Source organism: Fundulus heteroclitus, chromosome 13, assembly GCF_011125445.2.
Source record: "Fundulus heteroclitus isolate FHET01 chromosome 13, MU-UCD_Fhet_4.1, whole genome shotgun sequence".
Lineage (NCBI taxonomy): Eukaryota > Metazoa > Chordata > Actinopteri > Cyprinodontiformes > Fundulidae > Fundulus > Fundulus heteroclitus.
Genome location: NC_046373.1, coordinates 41375026 through 41387175, shown reverse-complemented (window position 1 = coordinate 41387175; position 12150 = coordinate 41375026).

The following is a 12150-nucleotide window of genomic DNA, read 5'->3' as shown; positions in this document are numbered from 1 at the left end:
TACTCAAGTACTTCTTCATGATATTTACACAAGTAAAAGAAGTACAGTGCAGTAGAACTACTCCTAGAAGTACATCTTGTTCAAAAAGTTACTCAAGTAGCCTACATGTAACTGAGTAAATGTGTGTGTGTGGGGAAAATGTCAAAAGATTTACAATTTCGTGTAATAGACTGAGGTTTTAGAACAAACATAAAATGCATTTCTCAACCTCTCATAAATGTGATGTTGAAGGCCAGCAAGGATCCATAAATGCTCAGATGCCAAAAGCTCGGCCGCCTTCTGTTCCAGACTCAGCCTGATTATGCAAAATGTCACAAGAATAGAATAAAAAGATCCTTTATTGTCCCATTGTGATTCAGGCGGACCAGCAGCAAAGTGCAAATTTACAACAAAGGAGAAAAAAATGCAGTTATTAAAACGAGCATACTGCTGAAATTAAATGTGCCTAAGTAGGTAAGGTGATTTATGTGCAAAATGTCTATATATATTTATGCATGAAAAACAGCAGCAGACTATATACAGGAAAGAATAAGTGCAACTAACAGCAGGGATGTAAACAACTTATTGAGTTTGTTGGGTGTTACTGACGATTATAAAAGTTAACAGCTGCTGGCAGGAAGGACCTGCGATAGCGCTCCTTTGAGCATCCAGGATGCTGCGGTGTGAACCCACCACCAGCTCCTTGGTTTTCTCCACACCGATCAGGAGGTGGTTCTTTGTCCAGTGTACTCTGAGTTGTCCATACCTGGGTGAGGCCGTCTATGACAGAGTCCTCAGAGAATATCTGCAGATGGCTGCTAGGTGAGATGATGGAGAAGTGTGCAGAGCAGAGGGTGAACAGGAACGGTCCATCCAGAAGAAGCCTGTCCTGACTAGGTTCATGACACGGAGGAATCCTGAATCCTACAGATTACCTCTGGGAAGTGGGGGACTTCAAAAACCGACATTTTGAATTATGCAGCTGGAAAATAATCAAAAGGAATGTATTTTCTGAATAGTTTTAATGTTAAGAAAAACGATAGAATAGAAGTGGCCTGGTGGTTAGAGCAGCGTGATTGGCTTAGACCAGGGGTGTCAAACATACGGCCCTGTGGCTAAATGCATTATCATTATAATTTTTTTTTTTTTCCAGTGTCCTGCCTGCCAATGTGGCAATAAGATGCCACAAAGAGCTCATCAGATTTGACTTTCACAAGTGGACAAGATAAAAGGAAGAGCATGATAAAACAATTATTGAAAAAAACATGTACTTCGTTTAATTGAAAATATGCAGTTCCTATATTGTCCACGAGGGGCGCTCTGTTTTAATTAGCAGATTAAGCTTCAGGTGTGGAAAAATTCAAATCATTTCTTAATTTTTATCTGTTTGATGTATTTTGTCATGCAGGACAGTGTTTTTAAGTTCCAAAAAATGTGAATAAATGTTTTTCAACATTGTACAATCACTGTGATCAGTTCTTATGCATAATCCACAAGTAAATGTTTAACTGAGTAAAAGTATTGTTGAAATTGCACATACTTTTCTTAAAAACGCTGAGGTTATTCATAATATATTGTGTAAAAGTGAAATTAACTTAATATAAAAATCAACAACAAGTCCACATTTATTAGCTCTATTTAATCTTGCAATGAGTTTACTCGTGTGGCCCTCTTGAGATCAGATTAAGCTGTATGCGGCCCCTAAACCAAAATGAGTTTGACACCCCTGGCTTAGGCCCTTGGCCCCTGATAACGCCCTGAAGGACGGGTTAAATCCAGATAACATATGTCTGCGGTACGTACAATTGCAATGACAAAGATTTCTTCTCTCTTTGTGGAATAATTAAACCTTTTAAAGTCAAGATGTATTATTTGGTAAATTACTTTTTCAACCTCATTAATGAATCTTTTTGTTTTTTTCTAAAACAATCAAGCGTGTTAGTTTAATGTTACCGGTTGTCTCCAGCTACACACAAAAAGGGCATTCAAGCTGAACCAAATGTCACTTTCATTGAAAGGTGTTATAACTCCCTGGAATTTGTCTTAATGTAATTTAGATATTACCGTCAGTATGAGTCAGCTTGTTTGAAGGTCTGATATTTTGGAGCAAAATGAGCTTTAACTTTTAGCCTTAGACTTTATGATTTAAGCACTGCTCTCCTTTTTTAAATGTCCAGACAAATCTCTACATAGGGTAAAACGGGTTGGTAGATTATCTATCTATCTATCTATCTATCTATCTATCTATCTATCTATCTATCTATCTATCTATCTATCTATCTATCTATCTATCTATCTATCTATCTATCTATCTATCTATCTATCTATCTATTCCACAATCATTCTGAACATTATAAGCATCGCCGTGATCCCCTTTTGAATTAAACTTTGTATTGTAAACAGTCAGGAAAAAATACACATGGTGGTTACTACTTACCATCAATTAAGGGAAATCATGTTATTTGATGTATTTTATTATGAATATGTAATTTTGTTTTATGTCACAGAATATGATGGCCTGCAGAGAATGGTGTGTCATTGTAAACAGACGGGAGAACAGCCCAGAGATGGTGTGTGGCGTCATCTAAAAAACAGAAACCTTTGGTTCTTCACATCACTAGTTTTTTAGTTCTTTCCATCTAAAATAATAAATTATTGCTCCTTTAGATATATCAACAATAGACTAAATAGTTAAAACCAAAAGTAATAACAATACCGACTGTTTTCCAACTTGGTTAGACTTAGACATTTTGTATGCAAAGAGTGCATACAGCTTACGACAATGTAAGGAGATTGCAATTGAAACAAAATAACATTACAATATAAAGTGCTGCAGTGATAAGAATGTAACAGTGCAGGAGAAAAATGTGCAGAAGAATGTTTAACCATGTTTGTAGTGCAAAGATAATGGTGCAACCAGACATTAATTAGAAAAGTTCAATATTGGCAGTGCGAAATAAGTTGTATTCAGTTGTGTACTTTTAAATTTAAATCGATTATAAAAGTTCAGCAACGTTGGCAGTGCAAAAATAATGGTGTGAAATGTCCATAAAGTTCAGTTCTGTGCTGCAGAGTCCAGAGTGGTTGTGACGTCATTCCCAACCCTGACTCATGTTAGCATAGTAAAGCTAATGGACGTCGTTTCAACGCATCATTCTGAGCTCCAAGTATTATTTTCCTTGGGCAAAAGAATCCAACATCACATCAGTGTTAAAAGGGAGATTTTGTTGCCTAGTTGCTTTTTTTTATTCCTTGTTTCATTGTGATAAAGTTGAAAATATAAGATATTCTTTTATTTTATTCTTGACGAGGTCTTGTTTTGATGCCAAAGAAGCATAAAGCAGGATATATCTCTAAGGGAGCAAATATATTTCCCCCCTACTACACTGTATTTGTAGCAGTATTGATCATTTCATATCCACACTTTTTCATGTCTACTTATTTTGCCCACTGGAAAGTAAAAGTGCAGAATCAATTTTGATTGATATAAGCAGACTTTGCAGCGTGTAACTCCAGTAGAGGTTCATGTTTGTTTCCCAGTGTTTGCCGGGTGTGACCTCCTGGCTGCCGACGGGCGTGGCTTCTTTTATCTAAAAAAAAATAACACAGATCTGACAGACTTTGACAGCGGTTGTCGCCCTGAAATGAAACTTCGAGTGCACGTCTAAAATGCTCAAAATGTCAAGGTGGTCTCTAAAACGTTTTGGAGCTGGACGGATGATGAAAGTGAAACACGCCGGGCCGTCGTTTCGCCCCCTCCAGAGTCAGAAAAATGCAGAATCTCATTTCAGGGTGCAGAAAAATCCACGCACGCACGGCGGTCTGGAAATAACCCGATGTATCACTCAGCAAATTTGTGGCTCCCAACTCCAGGCAAACCTATTTTACCGCGCCGGTCCAGCGGGGAGTTACACGGGTGATGGAGAGATTATAGAGCCGTTATGCCCGCTGCTCTGACCTGCAAAGATGGAGGCAGACAATTACAATTGTCTGAGCTGTTTCCATAGCAACGCCGCTCTCCACGGCGTTTTTTTTTTTTTTTTTTTTGTAACCAGCCTGTACTCCATCCTGTAATACCGGCTGACACCCTAATTCCCTTCGACGGTGAGTGTACCGACACAGAAAGAAGCAGCAGAGATGACGCTCTTCACTCAAAGCTTATGCTGGGCTGATTTTATTCCTAAAGCTGGTTAAGTTGCATGAAACCCAGGGCGTTCATTTGTAGATGCAAAGACCAAATACAGCTTAAACATATCCGAAACACAACGTGGATGAGGTCATCAGTTAAAACCAAAAGAATCTGCTATAAGTACCAATACTGCATGCGTTAAATCTAAAAATGAAAGGCCGAGGTCCCTCAGAGCTTTATGGGCTGGCTGCAGGGCAGACGTGGTTGTATGTGGATGCCAGCATCACAGCTGTCTGTTTTTTTTTTTACCACTGGATGCTTGGCAGGAATACTTACCGCCGCCGCCTCGATGCTGCAGCCGAACAGAGTGGCTGCAGGAAAATGAAAGCAGAGGAAGCAGAGAGCTGAGACCTTCGAAAGAATTAGGTCTGCATTCAACGGTTCCCTTGCACACTGCAAAAATGAAACTAAAAATAAGTCAAATTTTCTTGAAATTAGTGTATTTGTCCTTGATTTGAGCAGATAAATAAGATGAGTTGCCAATGGAATGAGCTTTTTACACTTAAAATAAGAAAAACTCCTCTCCATCATCTTATTTAGAGGGCAGAATATCTAATTATCTTATTTTAGGGGTTATTTTAGAGGTTTTCCTTCCCGTTAATGGGGAGTTTTTCCTTTCCGCTGTCGCTTCATGCTTGCTTAGTATGAGGGATCGCTGCAAAGCCATGGACAATGCAGACGACTCTTCCTGTTGCTCCACACATCTCCAGGAGTGAATGCTGCTTGGAGAGACTTTGACACAATCAACATGTTCCATATATAGGAATTTTTTTTTTGACCAATTTGTATAATTTGACCCAATCTGTATAATCTGATTGATTTTGACTTTGTAAATTTCCTCGAGATGACATGTTTCATGAATTGGCGCTATATAAATAAAATTGAATTGAGTTGAAAAATGCTCATTATATTGGCAGATCATCTTATTTACCTGCTCAAATCAAGGACAAACACACTCAGTTCAAGAAAATTTGACTTATTTTTAGTTTAGTTTTTGCAGCGCAAAAACAACCAGAGAATCCAACAACGAGCCTCAGCTTCCAACAAAACCAGGACAGATAGAGGCGTAGGTAGGCAGACAAGCAGCTGCTGGCCATCAGGGAAAGGGTTAGAAGAATGGATTCAAGCTAACATAAAAAAACGCTCTACAGACAGAAACATTATTCTCAGGAGGAAAACACTCATCCCAGCAAATTCACTCCAAGGTCAGACCCCGCCATGCTCAGAGAAACGAGAATTTTGACGCTCTACAAGCTTAAAGACCCTGACAGGACATTGTGTTGAAAAAGTGAAAACCTTCTTCTATGTGAAAGGAAAATGGCAGCCGGCTTTAGTTTGCACAGTTCCATCTGATTGACCGCTTGAGACAAAAAGTGAGAGATGTTCGACCACGGCGTAAAACCTTTTATTTAAAGAAACATAAGCGCACCACAAAGGGGCAGAAACCTCTCCTCAGGCGCGGCACTGGAGGGTTGGTGGTTTGGGCTCGCTGTGCAGACCCAGGTCCTGGGGACCGAGAAGGAAATGAGTTAAACATGAACTCCTGTGGAGCAAACGCATTAAACATGTCACCATCTGTCCAACAGCTGAAACATGATCCAAACTGGATCATCAACAGAACAATGATCCAAACTAATCAAAGTCAAACCTCCTGCTCCAACAGAAAGGTTGTGATAAAACTACCAGGCCTAATTTATCCCTTCTGGTCCACTTTGCTGCTCACTGGACCGCTACACATGCATGGAGTAAACTGGATGGTCTGCGTCCATCAACAATGATCTCTGCAAACGTCTGTGAGCAAATTAAAATCTCTGCCACCATGTTCGCCTTTATGCCTCCAGGTTTCAGAGCGAAGACGACGACTGAGAGCTGCTGCTGAATGAGGCTGCAGGCTGATAAATCACGGGACGGACACCGGTGGAAACTTTCTTATCTCCTTGGTGGCAGATTAATCGAAGATAAAACAAAGTTAAAGGTCAGTGGACTATCGTATAACGAACGTGTAATAAACCTATAAAGTCTTAAAGCTGTAGACTCAGAGTAAAAGCTCTTACTTTACCAGAGTGTTTCCACTGAAAGCAGAATTTCTGCAGCATAAACTACAATCATAATTGTCTTAGTTCAGGGGTGTCAAACTCATTTTGGTTCAGGGGCCGCATTCAGCTTAATCTGATCTCAAGAGCGCCACACGAGTAAACTCATTGCAAGATTAAATAGAACTAATAAAAGTGGACTTGTTGTTGATTTTTATATTAAATGAATTTCACTTTTACACAATATATTATGAATAACCTCAGCGTTTTTAAGAAAAGTATGTGCAATTTCAACAATACTTTTACTCAGTTAAACATTTACTTGTGCATTAAGCATAAGAACTGATCACAGTGATTGTACAATGTTGAAAAACATTTATTCACATTTTTTGGAACTTAAAAACACTGTCCTGCAAGACAAAATACATCAAACAGATGAAAATTAAGAAATTATTTAAAATCAATTTTCCACATCTGAAGCTCAGTGCTACCATCTGCTGATTAAAACACAGCGCCCCTTGTGGACAATATAGGAACTGTAGATTTTCAATTAAAATAAGTAGATGTTTTTTTCAATAATTGTTTTATCATTCTCTTCCTTTTATCTCCTCTTTCTTTCACCTTTTCTTTTTTCTTCTTGTTCTTCCTTTCCTCTCCTACTTTCCCATTGTAGTGTCCATATCATTTGAGATATTCCCCTCATGAATCATAATAAAACTATTCACATTCATAAATCAAGCGGAGCACTATGGCAAAAGCAGTACTGCTCCACTTGTGAAAGTCAAATCTGATGAGCTCTTTTTGGCATTGAGACAACAATTCTTATTTTCACATTGCCAGACAGAACACTGAAAAAAAAAAGAAGAAGAAGATTTAATTTACTTTTATTATAATGATAATGCATTTAGCCAACGGGCCGGACTAAATTGTTTGGCGGGCCAGAACCGGCCCGCGGGCCGTATGTTTGACACCCCTGTCTTAGTTGAACCATTCAGGCTTGATTTTGTTATTGAGATAAATGTTCAAGTTAGTCAAGTAAGGTAAAAAAACAACCAAAGTAGCATACATCTGCATCCCTTTAAAATAAATAAAAGGGAAACATGAGTCCAGGGTTGTTTGCAGTGGTGCAATTCCTCTTATTTAGCTTCTTTATTTGGGTAAAAAAATAAATAAACAACAGCAACTATACAAATGCATCCCTTTGAACCTTGAAGGTCTCCTGACATGTTTTATGGAAATGACACGTCGGACGGTCTTTGCCCTCTACACGAAACAAATCAAGGCGGGATTACGGCGCCTTTCTCCGTCTCCCTGTGTTCTGTGACAGGATTGATGAAGGAGACAGAGATCAGTTTTGACCTGACAGGCTAAGCGAGGTTTTCACCCCCATCTGCTGACTGGTTTAGGGACAAGCCGGCTTCCTGAGGGACAGATGTGGCCATGATGAGCGGTCTGCGCACCAAGCCAGCCAAGCGTTTTAAAACTGCGAACAAGACTCAGAAATCAACGCCGATTGAAGCATTTTTCTGTTTTTATGTTTTTATGAAATAAATATTTTTTTTGAAAGAGGCCATTGCTCCCTTTGGTCCAGAAAAATAAATTTAAACCAGATTTCCGATCCATACCGTCCACATTTAGACACTGAAGCTTGGTTTCCTCATTTAATCTAATTTAGTATGAGGGATTGCTGTCAAACTCATTTTGGTTGAGGGGCCGCATACAGCTTAATCTGATCTCAAGAGGGCCACACGTGTTGATTTTTATATTAAATTAATTTCACTTTTACACAATATATTATGAATAACCTCAGCGTTTTTAAGACAAGTATGTGCAATTTCAACAATACTTTCACTCAGTTAAACATTTACTTGTGCATTATGCATAAGAACTGATCACAGTGATTATACAATGTTGAAAAACATTTATTCACATTTTTTGGAGCTTAAAAACACTGTTCTACCTGACAAAATACATCAAACAGATAAAAATTAAGAAATTATTTAAATTTTTCCACACCTGAAGCTTAATCTGCTAATTAAAACACAGCGCCCCTCGTGGACAATATAGGAACTGCATATTTTCAATTAAACGAAGTACATGTTTTGTTCAATAATTGTTTTATCATTGTCTACCTTTTGTTTTTTTCTTCTTGTTCTTCCTTTCCTCTCCTACTTTCCCATTGTAGTGTCCATATTATTTGAGATATTCCCCGCATGAATCATAATAAAACTATTCACATTCATAAATCAAGCGGAGCACTATGGCAAAAGCAGTACTGCTCCACTTGTGAAAGTCAAATCTGATGAGCTCTTTTTGCCATTAAGGCAACAATTCTTATTGCCACATTGCCAGACAGGACACTGGAGAAAAAAAAAAAAATGTATTATTATTTTTTTTAATAATGATAATGCATTTAGCCACAGGGCTGGACAAAAAATGTTCGGCGGGCCGGATCCGGCCCGCGGGCCGTATGTTTGACACCCCTGATTTAGACGGAGCTTCACCTTTTACTCTGCAGCCACATTTAAACGTCATTTAAGTTATCTTGTCATAGTATGGGTTTTGTTTAGGTTTAGTTGTGGACTTTTCTTCATTTATCCTGTCACTCCTCAGTCATCAGGTCAGTCCACTTCTGGTCACCACGCTTCCTTAGATCAGTTCCACCTGTTCCCAGTAATTAGTTTTCACTCCGGTCACCTGTTCACTTCCTGACTCATACCCACCCCAGCCTACTTCTCTCTGCCAGATTATTTAAAGCCATTCGGTGAGTCTAGTCCAGCGTTGCCTGCCTACCTATGATCTGACCCGATCTCGGCTTTAGATCATCTGAGCCAGCCTGATCCCTGTGATACTTGATTACCTGCGTCTTACCTTACCTGTTTTCTGTCCCTTGATTCTCTGCCTTGTCCTTGTCAGTCCTGTTTTTGCCAGCCTGTTACCGGACCTGTACATTTGCCCTGGACGATATTCTGCTCTGGACGGTTCCTGTAATCCTGATCTTTGGACTGTTTTCTTGAATACGGACTCTGATTATCCTTTTTGCCTTTCTGCCTGTCATCCTGGTTCAGATCCATTTCCTGTCTTTTTAATAAACGGCCTTTAAACGTCACCTACTGTATCTGGCTCTGTCTCTGTTCGTGACATATCTTGTATTTTTGTTACATCATTTCAATGAAATTTTGCCATTGGGAATGACAGAACACTTTGGATTAGGTCAAAAGTAACCTAGATGTAGCCTCGTGAGACCATCCTGATCTCGCGAGCTTTCAAGGTTTCACTCGCAGATCAGTCTGGCTACTCTCCGTTAAAGAAAATTTGGAGCAGTTCACCAAACGAACGTCCAATCAGCGTTGGCTTTGAGGCGGGTTGAGGTGTGACGCAACGAGAAGCGCGACAGTTCAGTCTAAAGAACATGGCGGCTTCAGCCGATGAAACTAGCGTTAGCGTGGCTATCGAGCAACTGAAATTGTGCCTTTTATTCGCAAATTATCTTTACATAAACAGCAAATATCCTTTGCCGACATGTTGCTTATTTGCTGAGCTAACAAGCCTTTACCTGCAGCAGCAAGAGTAGCCTGGCTTGTGGTTGTGTTTTCGTCGTCGCTCTGTTAGTACGTCATGTTTCTTTGCTCTGATTGGTTTATTTGGCCCATCTATCACCAACATAGGCCAATCAGCTAACCAGTATTTTCGCCCCTTCCCAAAATTACTTCAACGGAAGGTTTCCAGATGGATATGCGGAGCAAATCCATCTGGCGGAGTCAGGTTAACCTAGATGCACCTAGATCTAAAATCCATGTCAAAAGACAAAGGAGGATGTCACAGAGCCTTTGGTTCTGTTTCTCCAGTCATTGGGTAATGGTGACAAAATGCATATAAACAGTTTATCTCACATGTTATTTGAGCCAATAAATACCTTTCAGGAGTTTTAGGATGCATGTAAGATGAGCATCCTGCAGATGAATGGACAGCTGTTGTTTAACAGATGAAAACTGCTAATCATGAATTTTGGTCAGGGATCTTAAAGAAGTCCCGCTGCCTCCAGCTGAACTTTCAGGACCTTCCTGGGTGAATCTCCAGCTGCATACATGACGCTTCCTTTCCTCCTGCTGTAGCCGGGAGGAGCTTTACAGCCGTATGGACGGGTGGATGAATCGCTCCGATGTGTCTCATGATGGAAGCTTCTATCATCAAGTAATGGGCTGTGGCAAATAAAGCGAATAAAACATCTTTCTGATGATCCCCCATCCATTCATTTATCCGGTCCTGGAAGGCCACAGCTCTTAAACCAGGTCAAATCCATAAACATTAAACCAGGAGGCAAAGAAAGATCATAAAAAAGTAACCGACAGGGTCTTCAATTTCCATTGCATTTCAGATATTCTTCTCTTTCCTGTGACTCTGTGATCAATCTTCATGTAAAAAAAAAACCTCTGCAGTCAACAAATCCTGTTGCGTTATGGACTCTATCAGTTGTTCTGATCTTGTATGTATTGAATCCAGAGAAATATCCCCAACCCGTATTGATTTTCTGGGAAAAAACAATCCCATAAAGGAGGAGTGCTGAAAAATGACTGAAGGTTATAGTAAATATTTTGAGCTGTGGAGTTTTTTTTCTCTCTCTCTCTCCCTCCACTGATTTAATTCAGCACATTTCAATAATCAAATCAGTGCAGCAAAGGTCAAAATAACTCTTAATTTTTAAAAAAAAAAAAACATCAAATGAGCTTTTGCATAATTTCTGATTTTTATATAAGGATTATTGAAAGAGTTATCACTTCCCACGCTTTAAATTTCCCAGTTGCAAGACATTATGCAGATGCCGTTTCAAGAGATTTTAGTTCCTGTAATGCTTTCAGCTACACTTACCACTTAATTTTTAATGTTACAAAAAACAAGGCTAACTATAAACCCAAAAAAAAAAACAGATGGAAAATCTGTAATTTCCACTCCAGAAAGGCCTGAAAATGCAGTTTGAAGACGTGTTTTCTGCCAGTGCTTGGTGTTTGTTCTCTGCCGGCCCAGCAGGGGGCAGTGCTGAGCCGGCTGGGCCCACAGCGGACAGTCAGCAGGAGGCAGAGGATGAACACACAGGGATAAGTGTGCAGGGCCACTCCCTGAACATTACACCCTGATTTGAAGACCACGGTGTTCATTCATGGTGAGGCCACTGCTGATGCTGCTGTAGATTCTGTGAGTGGAAGTGGAGTCAGCAGTGGGGGTGTGGGTGTGGGTGAGGAAGGAGGAAGTGTGTGGGTCCTTTAAGGATCTGGAGCATCTGCATGCTTTAATCTCCTACCTGTGCTGCTCTGGCCCTGGTTCTGAGTTAAACGTTGCAGGTCTTCAACCTGTGGGCATGGCTCTGTGCGACGATGACTTTCTAATCTCACACAGCTCAGAGCCAGTGGGGCTTGTTGGAGCGCGCTCAGTTAATGTGGGGGGGGGGTGCTCCTGTGCTCTAATAGATTCTCTGGAGCAGATGTCGATTTGTCCCGACAGCCTCTCACGTTCACTTCTGCCTCTCTTCTTCTCTCCCTTTCATCTCTTTGTCCGCTTCATCTTTTTCTGCTCCCGCTCTCCTCTTTCATCCACGCAGACCAAATTCCTTCCTTGCGTCCTTTCCTTTCACCTTTCCTCCTCCGTCTTTTCCTTTCATCTCATTTCTTCTCCTTTCAACGCTCCCCTGCTCTTGCCTTCCCCTCTTTTGTTTCCTCTTTCATTTCTCTTTATCTGTCAGCCGATCTCACCTCAACTCATTCTCTCTCTTTTTTTATCTGTTTTCTTGTGTTTATCTTTCTGTTCTTTTCTCCTTTTAATGACATTACCTAATTTCTTCTTCACTTCCTTCACCCACGTTTTACTTTTTTTATTTTTGGCCTCTCCCTCCCTCCTCTTTTGTCTTAATTTAATCCTTTCCCTCCTCTCCCATCCTAATGCTGTTCTGTCACT